At 39.8% G+C, this 23,740-nt stretch overlaps 1 protein-coding gene across 6 annotated transcripts in view; it reads left to right on the top strand.

Moving 5' to 3' along the window:
- The first annotated feature begins 8,903 nt into the window (after positions 1–8,903).
- Positions 8,904–23,740, top strand: part of FOXN2 (forkhead box N2) — a 78,566-nt gene continuing 63,729 nt past the window's right edge. For 3 of the 6 annotated variants that reach the window (XM_033175774.1, XM_033175778.1, XM_033175777.1), the window contains exons 1-2: positions 8,905–9,092; positions 22,710–22,850. The gene's annotated coding sequence lies outside the window, so the exon portion shown is untranslated. Of the gene's footprint in view, positions 9,093–12,682; positions 12,876–22,709; positions 22,851–23,740 lie in introns of all 6 variants that reach the window. The other 3 variants (XM_033175779.1, XM_033175780.1, XM_033175775.1) reach the window with 3 other exon arrangements.

Raw genomic sequence — 23,740 nt, 5'->3', positions numbered from 1 at the left:
CTGAATAATTTTTTCTTTAACAGAATCATCTATGAGATTTTTTTAAATGCAGGTTCTTATTCACTGGGTCTAGAATGGGTCCAGGGATTTTGCATTTCTTTTTCTTTTCTTTTACTTTTTTTTTTTTTTTTTTTTGAGACAGGGTCTCACTCTGCTGCCCAGGCTGGAGTGCAGTGGCATGATATCACCTCACTGTAACCTCTGCCTCCTGGGTTCAAGTGATTCTCCTGCCTCAGCCTCTTTAGTAACAGGGATTACAGGAGTGTGCCACTACCATACTCGGATAATTTTTGTATTTTCAGTAGAGACGGGGTTTCACTATGTTGGCCTGGCTGATCTCGAACTCCTGACCTCAAGTGATCCACTCGCCTCAGCCTCTCAAAGCGTTGGAATTACAGGCATGAGTTACCACACCCAGCCGGGATTTTGCATTTCTAATAAACTTCCTGGTGATGCCAATACTGCTGAGTGTGCTCGGGCCACAGTTGGAGTAGTAGGGATCTGAACCTTAGGGGTTTGTTTTGTTTTGCTTGAGACAGAGTATTGTTCTGTCACCCAGGCTGAAGTGCAGTGGTGCAGTCTTGGCTCACTGCAATGTCTGCCTCTCCGGTTCTAGCGATTCTCTTGCCTCAGCCTCCTGAGTAGCTGGGACTACAGGTGTTCGCCACCACACCTGGCTAACTTTTCATATTTTCAGTAGAGACGGGATGTCACCATGTTGGCCAGGCTGGTCTCGAACTCCTGACCTCAAGTGATCCACCCGCCTCGGCCTCCCAAAGTGTTGGGATTACAGGCGTGAGCCACCATGCCTGGCCATGAATCTCAGGGTTTTAAAAAATCTAATATTTTTTCTACTCACCCAGAAAAAGTGTTTCTTATCAAAGATTTCCCCACAATGGTCTTGAATTTAACAAAATAGTAAATTCTAGAGTTATTGTCTCCTGCCTGACCAAGTCTCAATCTGTCTGCCTCTTTCTATTTATCTGTCTCTTTCTCTCAGTATCTTCTCCCTCTCTCTCTCTCTGGAAGGTAAACAATATTTAACCTTGTGGACATGCATTTAAAAATCTTTGTACATTCAGCAAATATTATGCCTCAGCCAGTTCATCTCAGCAAGAGCTGTGCTTGGAGGGTCTGGGAAATTTGCCACAAGTGAGTTATTTAAAGGCAGTTACAGGTGACACGCACTCCTAAATTTAGCATCTTAATAAATTTCTCCAGAGTAAGAAGTTACTGTCTTGCACCCTTTCACCCTTTGTGTAAAAAATGTAGCATACACTTGAGACTGATTATTTTCTTTCCTGTGTTAGCTTGCAACCTGTTCCTTTCTCAAATACTTCCTCGGCCACTGTTTCTTTCCCCAATATTATCCTTTTTTTTTTTTTTGAAGAGACACAGAGGGGTTATCCACTTTCAGAGCTTCTATTACCAGAGCTGACTCCCTGTAAATTTTTATACAGCTCTACACCTCCACATGACCTGTTTACTGCAGGGTCAGCAAACTTTTTCCTTTTTTTTTAAAGAGTCTTGCTCTGTTGCCCAGGCTGGAGTACAGTGGGGCGATCTCGGCTGCCTCCCGGGTTCAAGCGATTCTCCTGCCTCAGCCTCCCAAGTAGCTGGGTTTCACAGGCATGCACCACCATGCCCGGGTCATTTTTATATTTTTAGTAGAGACGGGGTTTCACCATGTTGTCCAGGCTGGTCTTGAACTGCTGACCTCAGGTGATCCACCTGCCTCGGCCTCCCAAAGTATTGGGATTACAGGCGTGAGCCACCGTGCCTGGCCAGCAAACTTTTACTGTAAAAGTCTCCATAGTAAATGTTTTCAGCCTACGGTCCATTGGTTTTCTGTCTCAGTTGCACAACTCTGTCTTTGTAGTGCCAAAGCAGTCATAGATAGTATGTTAATGAATGTGTGTGGCTATGTTCCATTAAAACTTTATTTACAAAAGTGGAAGGCAGGCTAGATTTGGCTCCCAGAGCCATAGTTTGTTGACCCCTGATGTACAAGCATGTAGAAGCTGCATCACTCTGATTACAGCTCCTGGGAATTTGGAAGTGGGACCCTGAGGCTGTGTTAGGTAATAACTGTGGGTTGCTAAGCAGGAAAGTTAGACAAAGTGGGTTGGTGGCAGAGGTGGAGAGCCAAGGCCCGTATCTGGGACAGCCATAATGGGCCACATGTAAGCATATAAGTGAGCAGAGAGTGAAACAGACACACAAAGAAAAGCCAAGACTAGATGATGAGAGAGAGAAAGGGGAGAGTTCTTGTAATGTTGGCTGTGCTTCCCACAGTTGTGTCTCACATAATCCCTGCCTATTTTTATATTCATTTCTCCTTTACTTTAGCCAGCTGGCATGAGTTTCTGTTTCTTGCAACCAGATAATCCCTAACTTGAGCAACCTTTTATATTCCAGACATTCCAAATGACTGGCAGTTCTCTGACTTGAATAATCATGCTCTTTCCCCACTAGGCTTTGCTAGATATGGTTCCACCCCTCCTTCTACCACTCCCATTCCTACCTCTACTGTATATTCTTCTCTCTTCAATCTTTGTTCAGACATCTCCCTGAGCTGAGTTAGGACTTGATTCCCATTACTACTTATGTGAAGCTCTATCACTGCACTTATATACCACAATTATATTTTCAGATTAGCTTGCCTGTAGTTTTAACCACTGTTTTCATCTCTGTACTAAGTGCAGGGCCTGGAACATAGTTTGTAGTTAATATGTTTATTTAATGAATGAGGTAAAGGTACACAATCTATCTGTAAAATAGGGATCGATTCTAAGTAGCCTGAAGGCTCAGGATCCTCTGATATCCTTACCAGCTTCATGAGTCAAAGCAGAAATAACATAAACTAATGAATTTCTTCATATGTAAAGGACTAAAGAAAAGTATTCCATATGTCCTTATACTTAACTTTGCTAATAGCGTTGTTCAGACCTATAGTCACTGAATTTTTTGTCTGCCTGTTTTATCAGTAACTGAGTATGATAACATCTCCTCCTAAAATTCTGGATTTTTTATTCCTTGTAGTTCTGTAATTTTTGCTTTATATACTTTGAGGCTATGTTATTGGAGGAATACAAATTTACAATATTTTTATCCTCCTGGCAAATTAAGTCTTCATTATTATGAAGTCTCCCTTTCACTCCAGCAGTACTTTTTTTTTTTTTTTTGAGACCGTGTCTCGCTCTGTCACCAAGGCTGGAGTGCAGTGGCATGATCTCTGCTCACTGCAAGCTCTGCCTCCCAGGTTCATGCCATTCTACTGCCTCAGCCTCCCAAATAGCTGGGACTACAGGTGCCCGCCACCACACCCGGTTAATTTTTTTGTATTTTTCAGTAGAGACGGAGTTTCACCGTGTTAGCCAGGATGGTCTTGATCTCCTGACCTCGTGATCTGCGGACCTCGTGATCCGCCTCCCTCTGCCTCCCAAAGTGCTGGGACTACAGGTGTGAGCCAGCGTGCTCGGCCCCAGCACTTCTTGTCTTAATATCTACTTAATTTAGCTATTCTAGCATCCTTTTGGTAATTTTGCATGGTTTACTTTTTTCCTATTTTTTACTTTTAAACTTTCAGTATTTTTATATTCTAGATTATGTCCCTTGTAAACAGCATGTGGTTGGGTTTTTATTTTTTCCCAGTTTGACAATCTGTGGTAGTTGGTTACGTCAATTGGTGGCCCCAGGTTCATCCCACTTTCCAGTATTTACACCCTTATGTAGTTTCCTCCTGACTCCAGGCCTGTTATTTCCTTTATCTGATAGAATGTAACAGAAGTGACAGTGTGTTAGTTCCAAGCCTAATCTTCTTGGGAACTCTGAGCTTGCATGTAAGAAGTCTGCTATCTTTCTGGAGAGGCTACATGGATTTGCCATGTGGAAAAGAAGTCCTAGAACTACTTGTAGAAAAATGAAAGAACCCAATCAATTGTGAGAACCAAGGCCCCACATATATGATATCAGTCAAGCTGTTCTAACCCCTGGCCATTGGAGCCATCCTAGCTAGGTGCTAGACAAAGAAGTAAAGAAGCTATCTAGAACATTTCAGCCCCAGTGGACATCACCCAGAGAAGAAAGACCTTTCTCCATTATGCCCTGTTGAAATTTCTGACCCATAGAATCTGGAAAAATAATAAAATGGTTTTGATTTTAAGTTACTAAGTTTTTTTTTTTTTTTTGGAGACAAGGTCTTGCTATGTTGCCCAGGCTGGAGTACAGTGGCGCCATCTCGGCTCACTGCAACCTCCACGTCCTGGTTCAAGTGATTCTCGTGCCTCATCCTCCTGAGTAGCTGGGACTACAGGTGGGTGAAACCACATTTGGCTAACTTTTTTGCATTTTTAGTAGAGATGGGGTTTCGCCATGTTAGCTAGGCTGGTCTCAAACTCCTGACCTCAAGTGATCCACCTGCCTCAGGCTCCCAAAGTGCTGAGATTACATGTGTGAGCCACTGTGCCCGGCCAGTCATTCTTTATACTACTGTTCTTTACTTATTTTTTCTTTCTTTAAGTTCATATTCTGTTTCTGATAATTCCTGCATCTGAAGTCTTTGATGATCTGATTATGTTAACTCTAGCTGGGATCATTTACTTCCTGCCTATGGAATGCCACTGTGAATGCTGTTTTGCTCCTTTGGAAATTCCTTAATTTTACTTTCTTTCTTAAAAAATATTTGTTTCAGCCCTTTAAAGTTATCATTCCATCATTTTCTGGCTTCAGCTATTTCTGTTAAAAAGTCAACTGCAAGTCTAATTTTCTTTTTTTTTTTTTTTTAAGTCCTCTCTTTTCTCTGGCTGCTCTTAAAGATTTTTCTTTTGGTCTTCAGATTTTAGCAATTTTTTCATGATGTGTCTATATATCTGCTGTGTGGATTAAAAAAATATCCTGATGGAGATTCACTGGTTCAAATATTATTTAGGCTGAATACCTTTTCCTTTCCTTTTGGAATGTCATTTATGTTCATATTAAACTTCCTTACTATATCTTCTATGTGTTCTATATTTTCCATCTTTTTTCCTTTTTGTGCTTCGTTCTGAATATTTTCTTCTGACTTACCTTCTAGTTCACTAATTCTATCTTTATCTGTGCCTAATATGCTCTTATACCCATCATTGAGTCTTTATTTTCAGTTAGTAATTAGTAATTTTTGTTCCAAAATTTTCCTCTGGCTCTTTTTTCAAGTTTCTAGTTGTCTGCCCAAATATTTAATCTTGTGTTTGATTTATTTGAACATAGTAGGCATTGTTATTTTTAAATCTGTACCCGATAATTTCACTATCCGACCCCTTTTGGGTCTGTCTTTGTTCTCTGTTGTTTCTGCTATATTTTTCTTATTTCCTTATGTAACTGACTTTAAAAAATTGTGTACAAGGCATTGTGGTTTCAATATTATCGTAGAAATTATTTGAGGCCTAGAATGATATTATTTTACTCTGGAAAGGATTTTAGTTTGCTTCTGCCAAGTGCTTGTGGGCATGAGCTCAAAGGAATTATCCTAATCCAGTTTCAAGGTTGAGGTGATCTGAAAACGAGCTACAGATCTTTTACTTTTATGATGGAGCCCTTTGAATTCCTAGTCCAAAGCAAGGGGCCTTCAACAGAGTTCACCTCTTTCTCCCTTAGTATGCCCTGAACTCAAATCTCTGTCCTCCATTCTTGCTCATCCTCTCAGCAGCCCTCTATGGAATGGACCTCCGTCATTCTCCAGATCATGGCCTGGTAATTCCTCATTAACTTTTTAGCTTTCTCATGCCTTCAAGCTGACATCTTTCATATTTTGTTGAAGATTCATCCAAATTGCTGTTAATACCAAGGATTACAAAAATGTATATATCATTAAATATAGGTAGTTGCTTTTAAAAAATGCATTGAAAACAATCCTTCAGGAAAAAAAAAATTAGACTTTTATTCATAATTCTAACCTTTTAGCCCAAGTGGCAGACCAGTATTTAGGAATATTATATACTAGTTCTGGTATCGTAAAATTTGAGATTACTTACTTATTTTATTGACAAACATTACTGAACATCACCACTGTACCCGAAACTCTTCTAAGAAATTAGATTATAGAAAAACATGGTTCTTGACCTCAAGGGGCTTGAAGTCTAGACTCCCTATTGACAAACTGGTTTTTTTAGAATCATCAATTCATGATCAAAAAGTCTTCTGTTAAATTTATGTAGCATTATACAACGATAAATACATTTAAAACATAAACAAATATTTGAGCTTCTGTCACTTTTTAGCCTAAGCATGGGGGGCATTTTAAACAATATATTTTCTAATGCATTTGTCTTCCAGTAAAGTTTATCACTGAATATGTTTCTCTTAAATATTTTGGAGACAGAAGAATAGTAAGCTTCACAAGAGATTTAAAGCCAGGATCATCTTTTTCCTAGAGTTCACTTCTTGTTTCCTAGCCTTTTTACTATTGCAAACTCCCGGGAAAAGTTATTCACTCTGACTCGTCATTATCTTTAATCAGGGCTTTTCCTTGGCAGATGTTCAAAGTCCTCTAGAACAACCTGTAGGTATACAAGTATCCCTGGACTGTAAACTAAGGGCATAACAGATTTGCTGAGACCTCAGCCTTATTCACAAAGATTATTTAAATATGCCCAGACTTTCTGGGTTGAACCAGTCGGTAAGAGGATTAGGAGAGGGAATTTAGAGAATGAGGGTGTAGTAAATTCATCATTTGATCGTGGACAAATTACATAACTTTTCTGGATTTGTTTTCTCATGATAGATTGAGTTTCTGGATGATACATCTCTGAAGTATCTTCCAGCTCTCAAATTCTGTGATTCTTCTACAGTTAAAGAGGACTGCTTAGCCACTTGATTTTTAAATAGATGGATGGCACGGTGCAGTGACTCATGCCTGTAATCCCAGCACTTTGGGAGGCTGAGACAGGGAGATCACCTGAGCTCAGGAGTTTGAGACCAGCCTGGCCAACATAGTGAAATCCTATCTCTACTAAAATTACAAAAATTAGCTGGGCATGTTGGCGCACGCCTGTAATCCCAGCTACTCCGGAGGCTGAGGCATAAGAATCGCTTGAACCCAGGTGGCGGAGGTTGCAGTGAGACGAGATTGCACCACTGCACTCCAGCCTGGGCGACAGAGCGACAGACTGTATCAAAAAAATAAAAAATAAAAATAATAAATAAATAAATAGAGTAAGAGCAATGAGGAGAAAGATAATTAAAGTTCAATATATCAAGTAAGATATTAGTAAAATAATTTGTAAGAAGATTAAGATATATTATGTGAGCAGCCACAACAATGGCTGACAGAGATAAAACAAGACTGAGGTGTGAGGAGGCTGTGGCTCCTTTGTGGTTCTTTCAATCCTCCCTTCGTTCTTTCCCCTGCTCCCTCTCTACTACACCCTCCTTCCAAGAATTTCCTTCAGTATGTCCACATGAGTGGGCAACAATGATTGCTTCGAAGGCAGAAGTCACAGTAACTCCTGCTCCAATTGAAGCACGCTGTACATTTGCCTTGTGGCCTCCGAATGCAGCTGTGAGGCCCTTCAGGACAGTGCAAGGAAAGACATATGGAACTGGTAGATGACTAAACAAATTACATAAATGCAGCAGCATTCCATCTGTGGAATGACGGGATCAAATGTTTACATTTTTAAAATATATTCTGATGTCCATTATTCTTCTGTAGCTGTCAGCGCCACAGCCTGACTTGTTTTATTGTCAGCAGGTAGCTTGTTTCATACACAGCTCACCTTCTACTCAGAGCCTGCACACGCAGTGAACATGCTCAGTCAGTATCCAGGCTTCGTATACCTTTTCTTTTAGTCTACTTAACATCTTTGTGAGATAGGTGTCACTACTCTAGTTTTTGAAGATATTGACAGAGAAACTCAGAGATTTAATTATCAGGATCATATTCGCAGCAAACGAGAGCCTTAGTGCTGCCACTTCTCATACATTTGACGGGTCATTTTTCTAAGTCTCAGTTTCCATATCTGTAAAGTTTCCACTTCTAAGCCCCAGTTTCAGTATCTGTAAAGTTTCCATGAGTTAGACAGGGTTCTCAGATTTAGTAACACAAACCAAAACAAACAGGAAGTATATCCCAAATGGGATATACTTATATTTTAAAAAATCTCTAATTATATGAAATTCAGGTTTAAATAGGCACTCCTGTATTTCATGTGGCAAGGCTATGTTATTATTGTGGATATGACAATGAATGTGAAGTCCTTAGCTTCTGTAAATGCTATGCATACTAAATTTTGGTTGATCCCTAAGTCTTTTTTTCCCTACCGCAAAGACACTGACTTGTTTTCACAGAACATTTCAGTCAAGCAAGAGTAACACTATTTTAAGTTACAGCAATGCTTTACCGTTCCTAAAGCGCTAAAGCGCCTGGGCAATAGCGGAAGGCTCTTGCGGAAACCCACGTAACTTGGGGTGTCGAGGCCGGTCTAAGCAGTCGGGGCACAGGCAACTAGGGCCGTCCTGCCCTGCGGCAACCTAGCCCCGCCCTGCGCCTCCTCGGCCACTCAGCGGCCGCGCCGCGCCGTCGCCGCACTCCTATAGGTCCTTCCTCGGACAGGCGAGGCCTTTCTATTTTCCCGCTTTCCCCTGCCCTGCTCAGCCCGAAACCCACACCGTCCTACAGCGCCTCCGCCCTGCTTTCCGTGGGAGCCCCGCCCTTCCGGACCCTGCATTTCACCCCCACCCCAGCCGCCATGCCGGGCAGCCAGCCGGATCCCAGGCCCGTCCCTTCGGTAGGAGGTGGGCGGGAACCAGGAGCGGTCGGCCGAACCCCCTTCCTCTGGGTCCCGGGAGGCGGGACTGGAGGGAGAGGCGGGGCTAATCTCCTTGGCGCCGCGTTGCCATGGCAGCGGGGAAGGGGAAGGAGAGGGAGGGGGAGGAAGCGAGCGGGAGGGGGATGTGGTGCTGCCGGAGCCGCCACTGCAGCTGCTGCTGCCTGCTCGTTGCCGCGTCTTCCCGGAGGCGACTGCTGGAAGCTTCAGGGAGCAGCTGCGGGGCTCTGCCATATTGTGTCTTCCCTGGCCGGTCCCTTGCCTCCCGGCCGGTCGGCCGAGCTGACGGTGAGTCTCGAGCGGAGCCATGCCCTCCTGGGTCGGCGCCGCCCGGGGTCGGCGCTCCCCGCCTCAGCCCGCGGCGCAGCTCCCGGGCGCGGAGGCAGCGCAAGCGACCCGCGCCAGGCGTGGGGCGCGGAGGCGGCTGTCCCGTGACGCGCCCGGACATTTTTGTCCCAGGAGAAATTTGCGCCGGCGCGGGGTTGTCCCCGGCGCGCGTATCGGGTGGTGTGTGGGCCCCGGGGGATGTCGAACTGAGGGGAGTGTGGCTTGTGAGGAGTTAGGAGTTTTTCCTGAGAGGTAATGACCTCCCGGGAGGGGCTGTCGCGCGGCGGAAACCGCGGCGAAGGGTGTCGTCTCTCCGGGAAGGGGTGGGGGGGGGCCCCGAGGACCCTCAGAGCTCGGCTCGGGACTGGAATCTGCTGTTAGGAAAGTACCCGAAGCACCTCGGAGCCTTTGCAACGCCCCCTCTCCTGGCTTGAAGTGGAGCGAGACCTGCCGGGCTCGGAGTCCTCGTTCGGCCCCTGTTGGGACTGGGTGGGCCCCGCCAAGTAGTGCCCGGGGAGGTGCCGGGGGTGGCCAGGCGTTGTGTTGGGCAGAGGCGGGTTCTGGGTGTGTGTGTGAGGGGGCGACCCCAGCACCCTCTTGCCCCTCCACCGCCTCTTGGGGCCCTCCGAGGGTGGCTGTCTTGGGAAGGAGCTAATGTTTCAGTGCTGCAATATGGACACTTCCTGATCGCCGCCTCCTTTGGGGCCGTGGTTACCTTTGCCTTTCAGTCCTCTCTTTCCTGGCAAGGTGAGAGGTCAGCGGTGGGAGAGGCCCTTCAGCCTTCCGAGTTTGCCCCACTGCGGCAGCAGCAGCTTGTGTGGAACCCGGCAGGACGGTGGTAGTTAGGGGAAAGCAGCCCAGGTCCATGTGTTCCGTGCTCCATCCTCCACTCCTCCTTAACTCCACCCCCTTTTGCACCTTTGCAAAATGCCTCTGTTCCCACCGCAGCTCTCGGGAGTTGGGGTGCCTGCTTCGCTGAGGAGCCAGAAGCAGCCACACTCTCGCAGTGTTCTTGCACTGGATTTCTGCTTTAAAGTCTCTTTACAGCAGTCTCTGAACTTCATTTTCTTCCTACTGGGAAAAGAGTTTTAGCTGCAAAGAAATGACACAGACTTTCTTCCACCCCAACTCCTAGGTGAGGGGAGGAGGGCGGTTAAGTATTTCCAGGTTAGTTGAAGCTGTTTCTCCTATCTTTTTTCTGATTGTGACAGCCACGTGGTCGGCTGAGTGTAATAGAGTGCACTAGCGGCACTAGGGGCTGAGGTTTCTCTGGTAGCCAGGGGCTTTGTAACTGTGCTGTCGCTTTGCTTGTACATTTATCTTGGTGCTTTCTTAGATGGCGAAGAGAAGGAAGCTGAGCCATTAATGCCTGTACCTGTTCCATCCGAATCTTAAGACTTACCTCTGTTACCTTGCAGGACTTCTAAGGTGTATACTGACGTTTTTTGCCATTCTCTGTTGTTGTGATGATCCATCTTTAAAACCTCAGCATTATTAGGTACCATCATAGAGTGATGGGGAATAGTAGAAATAGTGCATTATGGAGTTTGCCAACTTTGGGAAAAAATATTACTTGAATTTCAAACCATTAATGAGAGATTCCAATGTAGTCAGAAATAGTTGCATTATCTGGAGGATTTCTTTTTGATAGTTTTAGAAATATCTCAGGTTTTTTTTCTTTTTACATAAAAATTGTGATCTAAACATACGTAAATAAAATTACCAGTGAAAATACTTTTTTAGGGATGAAGTAGTGATTTGCTTGATGTATATGTGTACTTTTTAAGGCTTTTTTTTGAAACAATGTGAAGTTAATATGAATGTTAACATGAACTGATTCTAAGAGAATGAAATATAATTTTTAGAATATATAAAAGTAGAAGGTCAAAGAGTTGGAGATAAAAAATAAACTTTTGGAGAGTTTGGAAAATTTTTGAATTTAAGGACAATCCTTGTTTACTAATGCATCGTTTCATTTTGTGAATGCTTTGGTAGATTTGAATTATTTCTGTAATGTATGTTTTATTTGAATCAGTTTTACTTGAAGAATGTTAAACCACAGGAACCATTTAAAATCTGCGCAAGAAGAACTGTATGGAGAAGTTATAGCAACACCATTTTATTGGAATTTTAATTGTCCCATAACAATGGTGCTCAATCAGAGAAAATAGATAAAGATATTGAAGTGGTATCTAGGCCTCAGGGCAGAAAAGACAATGCAATTGATAAATAAGTATATGTGCTAACCACTGAGAGCAATTTTTAGTTGAGAAAGAAAAGTAAATGAGCTCATAAAATACTTAAAGGCTAAGGCAGGAGGATCTCCCGAGATCAGGAGTTCAATTCCAGCCTGGATAATGTAGCCAGACTCCCATCTCTTGAAAAACGAATTGCTTAACTCGTGCCTGTAATCCTAGCACTTTGGGAGGCTGAGATAGGAGGATCACCTGAGGTTAGGAGTTTGAGACCAGCCTGGCCAACATGGCAAAACCCTGTCTCTACCAAAAATGCAAAAATTAGCTGGACCTTGTGGGGCATGCCTGTAGTCCCAGCTACTCGGGAAGCTGAGGCAGGAGAATCGCTTGAACCTAGGAGGTGGAGGTTTCAGTGAGCTGAGATCATGCCACTGCACTCCAGCGTGGGCAACGGAGCGAGACTCCGTCTCACACATAAAAAGAATTTTTGAAGGGTTGAGAACAAAGATTGATGCTTTGGAAAACTAACATTTAAAGGAGCTTTTGCTTTGGTCATATGTGACTTCAAAATTAATACTACAGATGTGTGCAATGCTTATAGTAATGCTGGAGTGCAGTGGCACGATCTCGGCTCACTGCAGCCTCCACCTCCTGGGTTCAAGTGATTCTCCTGTCTCAGCCTCCGGAGTAGCTGAGATTACAGGCACCCGCCACCACGCCTGGCTGATTTTTGTATTTTTAGTAGAGACCAAGTTTCATCATGTTGGCCAGGCTGGTCTCCAACTCCTGATCTCAGGTGTCCACCTGCCTCAGCCTCCCAAAGTGCTGGAATTATAGGCGGGAGCCACCACGCCCGGCTTATGGTATTGTTTTATTAGTAATTTTATTTCATAAATGAGAATGCTATCCCTGTCCTTTCACTAAAGATAAAGGAATCAAAAGACTGTTTATTATTATTTGCTTCTAAGGGATTTTGATTCATATATACTTTATTTCCCTTACCCTAACTTTTCTATTTAAATAAACTTTTTATTTTAGAATAGTTTTATAGTTACAGAAAAGTTGCAAGCTAGTAGACAGAGTATACCTCACCCAGTTTCTCCTGTTCAATTTCCTGCATTGCAATGGTACATTTGTCACAATTAAGGAAACAAAATTGTTACAGTACTGTTAACTAGACTACATACTTTATTCCAATTTCACTAATTTTTCCCTAATGTCTTTTTTTGTTCCAGAATTTCACTTTCTGTGACTTTTCTTTGTTTTGATGACTATGACAGTTTAAAGAAGTACTTGTCAGACATTTTATAGAGTATCCCTTAATTGAGATTTATCTGGTATTTTTCTGATGATTAGACTGGGATTATGAGTTTTAAGGAGGAAGATAACAGAGATGAAGTGCCAGCCTCATCACATCCTATCAATGATACAAACTAACAACATGATAAAACTGATGATAATTACCTTGATCACATGGTTGAGGTCTTTGTGGAGTTTCGCCCACTTTCCTGCCTCCTACCAATCTACTCTTCTGGAAGCAAGTCGCTAAGTACGTGCCATACTCAAAAGCCTTAACCTAATTTTGATTCATGTATTTTTAAATTTCCCTCAACCTAATTTTCCTTTCTATAAACGAATATTTAAAGTTGGACAGATATTTATTTAGTATCTATTGTATGTAGTTGCTAAGAATACAGTGGTGAGCAGGAGAGACATTTCTCTTCTTCTGGAGCCTGCCTGATTTAAATATCACATAGGATGTGTCTCCTCACCTTAGGTCCTGATTTCGTTGACAGTTTATAAACATAAAATTACTAAAGCCCTAAAAGGCTAAATAATAAAAGCTCTTGAGTAAACATTTAGAATATATGCTATTAGCATAAAGGTTAAACAGACATACCATAAAAATAGACATCTCTTTGCTGCTAGCACAGATAATGGAAAATTACTTTGATTCTTCCCAAGTAGATATATTACTGTTAAATCACTGGGATAGTTTAATTACTGTTAACTATCTTCCTATCTTAAAAATGTTTACAGGTGTTAGAAGAAAATTCTTGCCTTCTTGCTAGTATTTTTACAGGTATTGGTGCTTCTGCCACTCAAAAGCTTTTTTTTTTCTGAGAAGTTTTTTGAAAGGTGTGTTGGAGAAAACACATGGGGAAAACAACAGGGACCCTGGTCTCTCTATGAGAAGCCATGCTTATTTATTTATGGAAAAAGAAAATGAGGCTGAGGAAATAAAAAACATTAACTAAAGTTTTCAAAGTGATAATAAACGTTTTTGGGGGGAATTTACTGCATATTTAATAGAAGAGTAGAACAGTGCTGCCATCCTAACATTGGAAATGTTTTTGGGAATGTTTTTAACCAAATAATACCAATTTTATTGGAGAATAAAATTTTATTAAAGACTTATTAAGTAAAGATTCCAGTTAATATTTTTCTGGTAAACTGGGTTAACTACAAAACACTCTTACTTTGAACTTTTAATTGAAATTCTTTCTAAAATATGTCATTAATACACTTTAAATTGTATAGCTCATTGAACAGAATTTTTATATATTTAAATTCTTTTTTTTTTTTTTTTTTTGAGGCAGGGTCACACTCCTTAACCCTGTTGGAGTGCTGTGGTACAATCACAGTGCACTGCAACTTCCACCTCTTAGGCTCAGGTTATCCTCCTGCCTCACCTACCAAGTAGCTGGGACCACAGGGACGCCCCACCACCCCTGGCTAATTTATTTATTTATTTATTTTTTTGTAGAGGGGAGGTCTGACTATGTTGCCCAGGCTGTTCTCAAACTCCTGGGTTCAAGGGATCCTCCTACCTCAGCCTCCCAAAGCGCTGGGATTTTAAGTGTGAGCCACCTCATTGGGCCAATATTTACATTCAAATTTTGTATTGATACCGGATTTGTGTGGTTATTCTGAGTTTTGTATATAACCTTGGAGATAGAGAATTGTGGAAATTGACACATTTATATCCTTGTAGTTTTTTTTCTTTTCCTTACCAGAGGAAATAGGAAAAAAAGGAGAAGAGATTTCTTATAATTAAGATTTTACTGATCCTTTTCACTGCACCATGCCTTTATCCAACCCTTCCATCCTTAAAAATTCAGTTTAAATACTACCTCTTTCTATGCTGATTGAACAACGATTATTAATAATCATAGCAACAACTGCAGTCTTTATTGTGTCTGCTGTGTACTGGCATGGTTATATTATACTGGACATATGAGTATATAATTTAATTTTTTTTTGAAATGGAGTTGTGCTCTGTTGCCCATGTTGGAGTGCAGTGAGTGGCTCCATCTCGGCTTACTGCAACCTCTGCCTTCCGGGTTCAAGCAATTCTCCAGCCTCAACTTCCCGAGTAGCTGGGACTACAGGCATACACCACTGTGCTTGGCTAATTTTTGTATTTTTAGTAGGGATGAGGTTTCACCATGTTGGCCAGGCTGGTCTTGAACTCCTAACCTCAGGTGATCTGCCCACCTCAACCTCCCAAAGTGCTGGAATTACAAGTATGAACCACTGCACCTGGCCATAATTTAATTATCAATAATGCTGTAAGGAGTGTCATATTCTCATAAACAAATGATGAGAAATTGTGTAAATGCAATACTGGGTATTTACCCAAATCTCTCAGACTTGAAAAAAATCATTAATCTTTGTACTAAAATCTGAAGTCTTTAAAAAAATGAGTATTTGTTAGGATGAGATGCTTACATCTTGATCTGTTCCTAAGAAGGAGTAGGGAAGAATACAAGGTAGGGAGAGAAACTAATATTTATAGAATGCTTACTCTGTGGCAGGAATGTTGGTACTTTATTGTTTTAGCAAATTAAGTAAGTGGTGTTATTCCCTGGGACTCAAGGAGGTTCAGTCATTTGTCAGAGATTGCATTAGTATGTTGGTGGATGGTCGGTCAATTTGACTTGGGAGCCTTTCTGTTTCACTTTTCTCTCTTTTTTTTAACTTGCCCCAAAGCAATGAAGATACCATTTCAGTTTTCTAGTACAGCATCTACTATGTTTATTCATTCATTTAAACATTTAAATGTTCGCTACATGTTATGGTCTGTACTAGAGCATACAAATGAATGTATTGAGTTCTGCCAACAAGGATTTAGATTCTAGTGTAGTATTTCTTAAATGGGTGACTGAATTGGGGTGGAAAATTGTGACCAGCTTTTCTTAAAAAACAATCTAAAAAAATTTTAGTACATTTTATGTGGTAAGGGTAAAAGTATTGTTTCATGAAATTGTGACCAGCTTTTATTAGAAAACAATCTAAATAAATTTTAGTATATTATATATGGTAAGGGTAAAAGTATTATTTCATGAAATTTTTGTTTTAGTTATATATGTATATATATTGTGGGTCTCCATGAAAAAAATACATTTCTTATTGTGGGATAACATTTAAAGTTTGAGAACTACAGGTCTAGTGGCTGAGATAGAACTGTAAGCAAATAATTATACATAATTATAATAGCAAGTAAGTTCCTTTTTTATTTTGAGACGGAGTCTTGCTTTGTTGCCCGTCCTGGAGTGCAGTGGCGTGATCTCGGCTCACTGCAATCTCCGCCTCTGGGGTTCAGGCAATTCTGCCTCAGCCTTGGGAGTAGCTGGGACTACAGGAATGAGCCACCACGCCTGGCTAATTTTTTCGTATTTTTAGTAGAGATGGGTTTCACTGTGTTGGCCAGGCTGGTCTCGAACTCCTGACCTCAGGTGATCTGCCTACCTCGGTCTCCCAAAGTGCCCGTATTACAGGTGTGAGCTGCTGTGCCTGGGCTAGAGGTAGTGTTAAATTAATGTCAGCAGCAGTTTATTTTCCTAAATTCTTTTTTTTTTTATTGTAAAGTGAAACAAATGCAGAAAACCACACAAAACAAATGTGTAACTTAGTGAATTATAAGGCTAGCACCTGTGTAACCCTGTCCTTTAAAAAGTAAGCACTGTCCTGGTTTTTCTGAAAATGAATTACGTTTTTGGTTTTATTATTCAAGTATGTATCCCTAGATGCTATAGTTAAGCCTGCTTTCTTGCTCATGCTCACACTCATGCAGATTCTTGCACTCCCCCTCCTTTTTTTATTTTTCATTAAGCTTTCTTTCTTTACACCTTCTGTTTCTCTAAGATTTTATCCATTTTTTCTAGTAATCCTTTAAGTCTTCATTTCTGAAATGATTTTTTCCCTTTTATTTTAAATTCTTTCTTGAGCACCTCATTTCTTCTGAGCTTTTCTAATTCTGATATATTTGATATATATATAATACTATGTATATCTGATGTATGTATTTCTTATATAATTTTTTTTAAGTTTGCTTTGAAATAGGAGTTCATTTTTGTCTCTTCTATGAGCATCTCTTTCAGACTTGATTTTATTGTTTATAGGGATGTTACTTTTTTCTGTTTCTTTTTTTTTAGTTGTAACTTTGGGATTCAATCTCTTGAAAGTATGAATGCTTTCATTTATACTGTGCTAGGAATAAGATGCATGTAAGTAAATAATTGCATTATGAGACATATTCTTCTAAACATACATTAAAGGGTATTATGAGAAGACAGAGTAGGAACTTACTTTCCCCAAAGTGTAGGGATTGGATAAGGTGGACTTTAGTCATAATGGAGGTTTAATATTGGTATATCAATATTTTTAAAATTTTTTTTTCTTTTTTATAATATATTTTTCAGGGTACATGTGATATTTCGGTACATGTTTACAACATATAATGATCAAATTAAGGTAATTAGAAATCTCTGTCACCTGAAACGTCATGGTAGTTCTGATTTTAGTTTTTGAGGAACCTCTATACGGTTTTTCATAATGGCTGTATTACTTTACATTCCCACCAACAGTGTATGCTCATTCCCCCTGTCTCCACATCCTTGCCAGCTTTGTTATTTTTTGTCTTTTTGATAAATAGCTTTTCTGACTGGTGGAAGATGGTATCTTATAATAGTTTTAATTTGCATTTCTCTGATGGTTAGTGATGTTGAGCATTTTTTTTCATGTTTGTTGACTGCTTTATGTCTTGAAAAGTAACTGATCATGCCCTTTGCCCGCTTTTTGATAGAGTTGTGTTTTTCTTGTTGTCTTGTAGGTTCTGGATATTAGTCCTTTGTCACATGTATAGTTTGCTAATATTTTCTCCCATTCTGTGGGTTGTCTCTTTATTATTTCTTTTGCTGTGCAGAAGCTTTTTAGCTGATTAAGTCTCATTTGTCTGTTTTTGATTTTGTTGCAGTTGCTTTTGAGTTCTTAGTCATAAATTCTTTGTTTAGGCCAATGTTCGGAAGAGTTTTTCCTAGGTTTGCTTCTAGGATTTTTATAGTATAGTTTCAGGTCTTACATTTAAGTCTTTTCTATAGCTAATTTTTGTATGTGGTGAGAGATGGGTCCAGTTTCATTCTTTTGCATATGGCTATCAAATTTAGTAGTGCTTTTTATACAAATTAAGTTACTGTTGACTTCCTTCAATTACTACTTTGAAATACTGTTCAGATGGAATTAAAATAATATTTTAAAAGTTTTCTTTTGCTATACTATTGTCAGGTATCATCAACTATCTCTTAAGTAGAGACCTGAAATTTAGAAAGTGAAAAGATCACAAAGTAGAACGGAAAACATAGTATAATGCATAGTATTCTGTACGTGAATGATAAATTGCTCAGTAATTATTTATTTATTTATTTTTGCAACAGAGTTTCACTCTGTCAGCCAGACTGGAGTACAGTGGCACGATCTTGCTCACTGCAACCTCCTCCTCCTGGGTTCAAGCGAGTCTCCTGCCTCAGCCTCCCAAGTAGCTGGGATTACAGGCACCCACCACCTTGCCCAGCTAATTTTTGTATTTTTAGTAGAGATGGGTTTTGCCATTTTGGCCAGGTCTTGAACTTCTGACCTCAAACGATTTGCCTGCCTTGGCCTCCCAAAGTGCCTGGATCAGTAAATATTTTAATGAATATCATATTTCATCTTTCAATTTTTTTTGTTTCATGTAGTTTGATTAAAATGGCTTCTTTGATTAGTTAAAGCAAAACTTAATGATGTGGTATGGTTTGGGTATAATTTTTCCTTTCTATTCAAACTGGCAGCAAGTTAGAGCCAGGTTGTGCTTGCTTTTGAAGTACTCTGTTTAGAGATATTGAGTCCATTGTTTTCTATTTTCTTTCTTTGGTTAACAATACTTTTGACTTGGTGTGTATTAAGTATCTTATAAAATAACTTTAGTGTTTATGAAGTGATCTCATGTCTATTGTTTCTTTTGCTCTCTTAACATAAATAACTACAGTAAAAAGAAGAAATGTAAATGCAGTTCGAACACGGAGAGATTTAAAGACTCTAACAGAAAAAAGCTGGGGGTGGGAATTATGTGAAGGAGTTGTTACTAGACCTTAAATATTAGGGTTTGACTGAATGATGGTAGGGAAGGTATACTATCCAGTGGTTAGAATATCAAAAGCAAGCATGTAGAGAAATGTACTTGAACAGAATTAGTATAATTTGGACTGACTTCTAATACAGAAGCATTAGCTTGAGGATGTAGATACTGAATCATACTGATTTTTGCTTGTTTGTTTGTTTTTGGTCTTTGGTACTTATAAAGCAATCTAGGCAGGATGTCAGGCTAGTGTAGTAGTGAATAGTGTAAACTCTAGACCCATACTTCCAGTTTGGAGCACACTGTTTAATCTTTCTCTGTATGTGTTTCTGCATATAAAATAGACACTAATAATGGCAACTACTTGATAGGGTTGTTATGAATAAGATTAAAAGAGTTAACACTAGTAAAGTATTTACAACAATACCTGTTACCAATAAGCATTCAATGAGTTTTTTTTTAATTTATGAAAGTACTAGCTCTTTCATTCTCTGTGTGTATTTGTAATGTACACATACATGTGTGAATATGTATGGACTATAACGTGAGTGTATGTGGAATAGATACAGAGGGGAAATGTAGATCTCACGTGTATGTATCTATAGGAAAGCTAGTAATATTTGAATTTCAGTTTTGATTAGAATTTATATTATTATAATAAAGTCTAACATCTCATTTTACAGATGGCAAAATTACGTACTAGCAGAACTAGAGCCAAGATTTGCCAGACAACAAATATTTGAGCAATAAACAAAACAGACAACTAGCTCTGCCCTTATCAAGCTTTCAGTTAGTCAAGAAAGATATGTACTAAACCATCTCAGCTGTGGCAATTGTTATCAAAAAGTTAGAGCACTGTGGGAGAGTAGAACTGGGGCTCCTCCATACTCTGGGATTTTAGAGAATTCTTCCCCCAAGATTTCTTTTTTTTTGAGACGGAGTCTTCCTCTGTCACCCAGGCTGGAGTGCAGTGGCGCGATTTTGGCTCACTGCAACCTGTGTCTCCCAGGTTCAGATGATTCTCATGCCTCAGCCTCCCAACTAGCTGGGATTAGAGGCACACACCACCATGCCCAGCTAATATTTGTATTTTTAGTATAGATGGGGTTTTTGCCATATTGGCCAGGCCAGTCTCAAACTTCTGGCCTCAAATGGTCTGCCTGCCTTGGCTTCCCAGATTGCTGGGATTACAGACATGAACCACCGTGCCCGACCTTCTCCCAAGATTTCCAGGCTGAGGTGCGAGTAATAAATAGCAGTTAGCCAGGGTTAGGTGGAATGAAGAGTGTTCCAGGCAGGAGTAGGATGTGTATAGGCTCTGAGAGAGGAGAAAGCATGGTGTATTCAGATATCTGAAATGAAAAGAACAAGGAAAAGGGTGGCAAAAAATGTGTCCTGAAAGGTTAGAGCATGGCTAAAATACACAGGGTCTTGTATAAAAGGTTAAGGATTTTGACCTAAGGGTCCCCTTGATGGATTAAGTGGGAAAGGGACATTGCTAGATTTGCATTCTGCAGTATTACATTAGCTATATTACAGAGAACAAATTAAGAGAGAGTCTGGCATAAGTGTAGGGAGACTTAATTTAGGAAGATACTGTAGGAGCTACTGTGTGTGGTTGTGCAGAACACACCATAGGGGTTTCCATTTGTGTATACTGGTTGAGCATCACTAATGCAAAAATCCAAAATCTGAAATGCTCCAAAATCTGAAGTTGAGTGCCAACATGATGCCACAAGTGGAAGATTCCACCCCTGACCTAATGTGATGATTTGTAGTCAGAATGCAGGTGCATGGTTTATTCAAACCAATACACGGTTTATTCAGCATCTCTAAGGGAAAAATAAAATTACCTTCAGGCTGTTTGTATAAGATATATATGAAACAAATGAATATTATGTTTAGACTTAGGTCTCATCCGTAAAGTATCTCATCATGTATATACAAATAAATATTCCAAAGTCCCCAAAAATCCCAAATCCAAAGCATTCTGGTCTCAAGAATTTCTGATAAGGAGTGAGTATTCAACCTATACTACCTTTGCAGTGGTCTGGATGAAAGATAATGTTGACCTAGGCTATAGTTGTGACAGTGAAAATGGAGAAAAGTGGACAGATTTGAGAGATATTTCAGATTTAATGACTCCAAAAGTTATCTCCAGACCAGACCTCTTTCCTGAACTTTAGATCATGTATATCCCAAATGCCTGTCCTACTTGGATATCTCACGAACATCTCAAACTCAACAGGTTTGTTTTTTTTTTTTTTTTAAAAAAAAAAAAAAAAAAAGCAAAACAAAATATTGCAAACATTAATCTGTCTCCAAAAAGAAAAAAATATAGTCATTTTCTTTTCCAGTATTTATAGTAGCAAATAGAACTAACATCCACTCACTTGCTAACCATGTCTGCTTAGTAGTGACCACTAGACTACTTAGCTATATGTAGCTGCAGTTGATAATGGCTTTTTAGAATTTAGGTTATATTCCATTCCATGTAAGTTTATTTAGAAACATTTATTTTAGAAAGTATTACTTTCTAAAATGATCTGGATATAGTCTTTTTTTTTTTGAGACGGAGTTTCACTCTTGTTGCCCAGGCTAGAGTGCAATGGCGTGATCTTGGCTCACTGCAAACTCTGCCTGCTGGATTCAAGCAATTCTCCTGCCTCAGCCTCCCAAGTAGCTGGGATTACAGGCATGCGCCACCACACTTAATTTTGTGTTTTTAGTAGAGACGGGGTTTCTCATGTTGGTCAGGCTGGTCTCGAACTCCCCACCTCAGGTGATCCACCTGCCTTGGCCTCCCGAAGTGCTGTGCTGGTATTACAGGTGTGAGCCACTGTGCCCAGCTGGAGATAGTCTTTAATAACATGAATATCTTTAATAATTTTTTAGCATAAATATATTTTTAAGTCAGGGTACGTATGAGGTTAATGTAACCCTACTTAAAATCAACTTAATTTTGTGTTAATTATATTTTTGTTTTGTTTTTAGAATTACATATAAAATCAATATATTAAACCAATCAGTATAGAGTCCTAAGTTTTACTCTTGCTTTCCAAATTTGACATTAGGGCTGTTAGTAAGATATTGTCTGCATTTATTAGATTTATTTCTGATCATGAATATACTTTTAAAAGATGCTTCTTTTCAGTGGAGCAATTCAGTTGGCTATAGGTGATTTAATGCATGACTATGACTTATATTCAAGGCATTGAAATTTTTTTTTTTTTTTTTTTCTTTTTTTGAGACGGAGTCTTGCTCTGCCACCCAGGCTGGAGTGCAGTGGCTGGATCTCAGCTCACTGCAAGCTCCGCCTCCCGGATTTACGCCATTCTCCTGCCTCAGCCTCCCGAGTAGCTGGGACTACAGGCGCCCGCCTCGTCGCCCGGCTAGTTTTTTGTATTTCTTTAAGTAGAGACAGGGTTTCACCGTATTAGCCAGGATGGTCTCGATCTCCTGACCTCGTGATCCGCCCGTCTCGGCCTCCCAAAGTGCTGGGATTACAGGCTTGAGCCACCGCGCCCGGCCAAGGCATTGAAATATTATACATAAACAAATTTTGATGACAAGACCGCTTGTTTATATTCAAATGCCAATCAAATTTGTCCTTTAGGACATTAGATCTGTTGACTTTTTAGGTTTCTATAACTTTGTTCCTTTCAGTGTTGTTTTTCAAATGCAATATAGTCATCCCTTGATATCATGGGGGATTGATTCTGGGACCTCCTGAAGATAGCAAAATCCACAGATGCTCAAGTTTCTTGTATTACCTGGTGTAGTATTTGCATATAACCTACCCACTTCCTTCCATATACTGTACTTTAAGTCTCTAGATTACTTATAATACCTAATACAATGTAAATTCTACATAAATAGTTGTTATACTGTATTGTTTAGGGAATAATGACAAGAAAAAAAAGTCTATATCTGTTCGTTACAGACACAACCAACCTTTTTTTCCCCCCAAATATTTCTGATGTGCAGTTGGTTGAATCCATGGATACAGAACCCACAGATGCAGAGGGCTGACTGTACAAGTCTGTCAAAAAACCAAAGTGCTGGTTGGCTAATGATTGGTCACTGTATGACTTATAGTACAGGTGATATTACTTCTGATTCTAGATGGTAAGTATATTTTTCTCCTTATATTTTTGTTCTTTGATTTCTGTGCTGTCAGTTTTTTTCTGCTTTTAACTTAGTTGTGTTTAAATGTGGCATTGATAGCAATCCTGAAGTTTAAGTAGATGGGTTTTGTAAGTCAGATTTACTCAAAGAGCTAGTAGTGGTTCTTTTTTGTCATATTTAGTAACATGTAGGGTATATAAGTGCTGTGTTTAAGATAATAGGAGTTTATGAATTATTTAGTCACCAATTTTTTTAACATTTATTAAAAATAACCATTTTTCTTAAAACAGTTTTCACTCAATTTAGATCTTTTGTGGTACTGCTTTTTGAAATCCGTGTTTCTGTGAAAGGGAGGAGGATTATGTGCTAGGGACTCATTTTAATGTATTTGGTCTTTATGCAGAAAATATCAGGTTTGTAGGTTATTGGTTCATTTTAACTTCCCCAAGAAAGGGACGAATGACTACACTTTTCTTTTTGAGACAAATACTGCAACATTGTGTACAGGAAGTCTATATACTATGTACAATTGACAGAAAATTATTAATATTTAAATAGAAGTGGCATCTAAACACATGGTTTACAAATTGAATCTGGGCAAGTTAGTATAGGAGAAAAGTGAATTCAGTGGAAGGTTGCCACACATATTTTTTTTTCTTTTGTTTTAGTTTTAAGGGTATCTGCTTTTAGTATGAGTTGGAGAAAGGTTTTCCCCCCACTCACTTTTATTTCATTTTTTACTCTCATTTGAGAAGCAATTTCTCCACGAGACAGATCTTTGACCCTTTTGTATTCTGCACTCCCATCCCCCTTGACTAGAAAATGCAGCTGCACACATTTTTTGTTTAGAGACAATGGATCACATGCTGTGTCACCTAAATCTATGACCA

The sequence above is a fragment of the Trachypithecus francoisi genome, unplaced genomic scaffold (genome assembly GCF_009764315.1).
Source record: "Trachypithecus francoisi isolate TF-2019V2 unplaced genomic scaffold, Tfra_2.0 Lachesis_group17, whole genome shotgun sequence".
Taxonomy (NCBI): domain Eukaryota; kingdom Metazoa; phylum Chordata; class Mammalia; order Primates; family Cercopithecidae; genus Trachypithecus; species Trachypithecus francoisi.
This window is presented reverse-complemented; position numbering and strand designations above follow the sequence as displayed.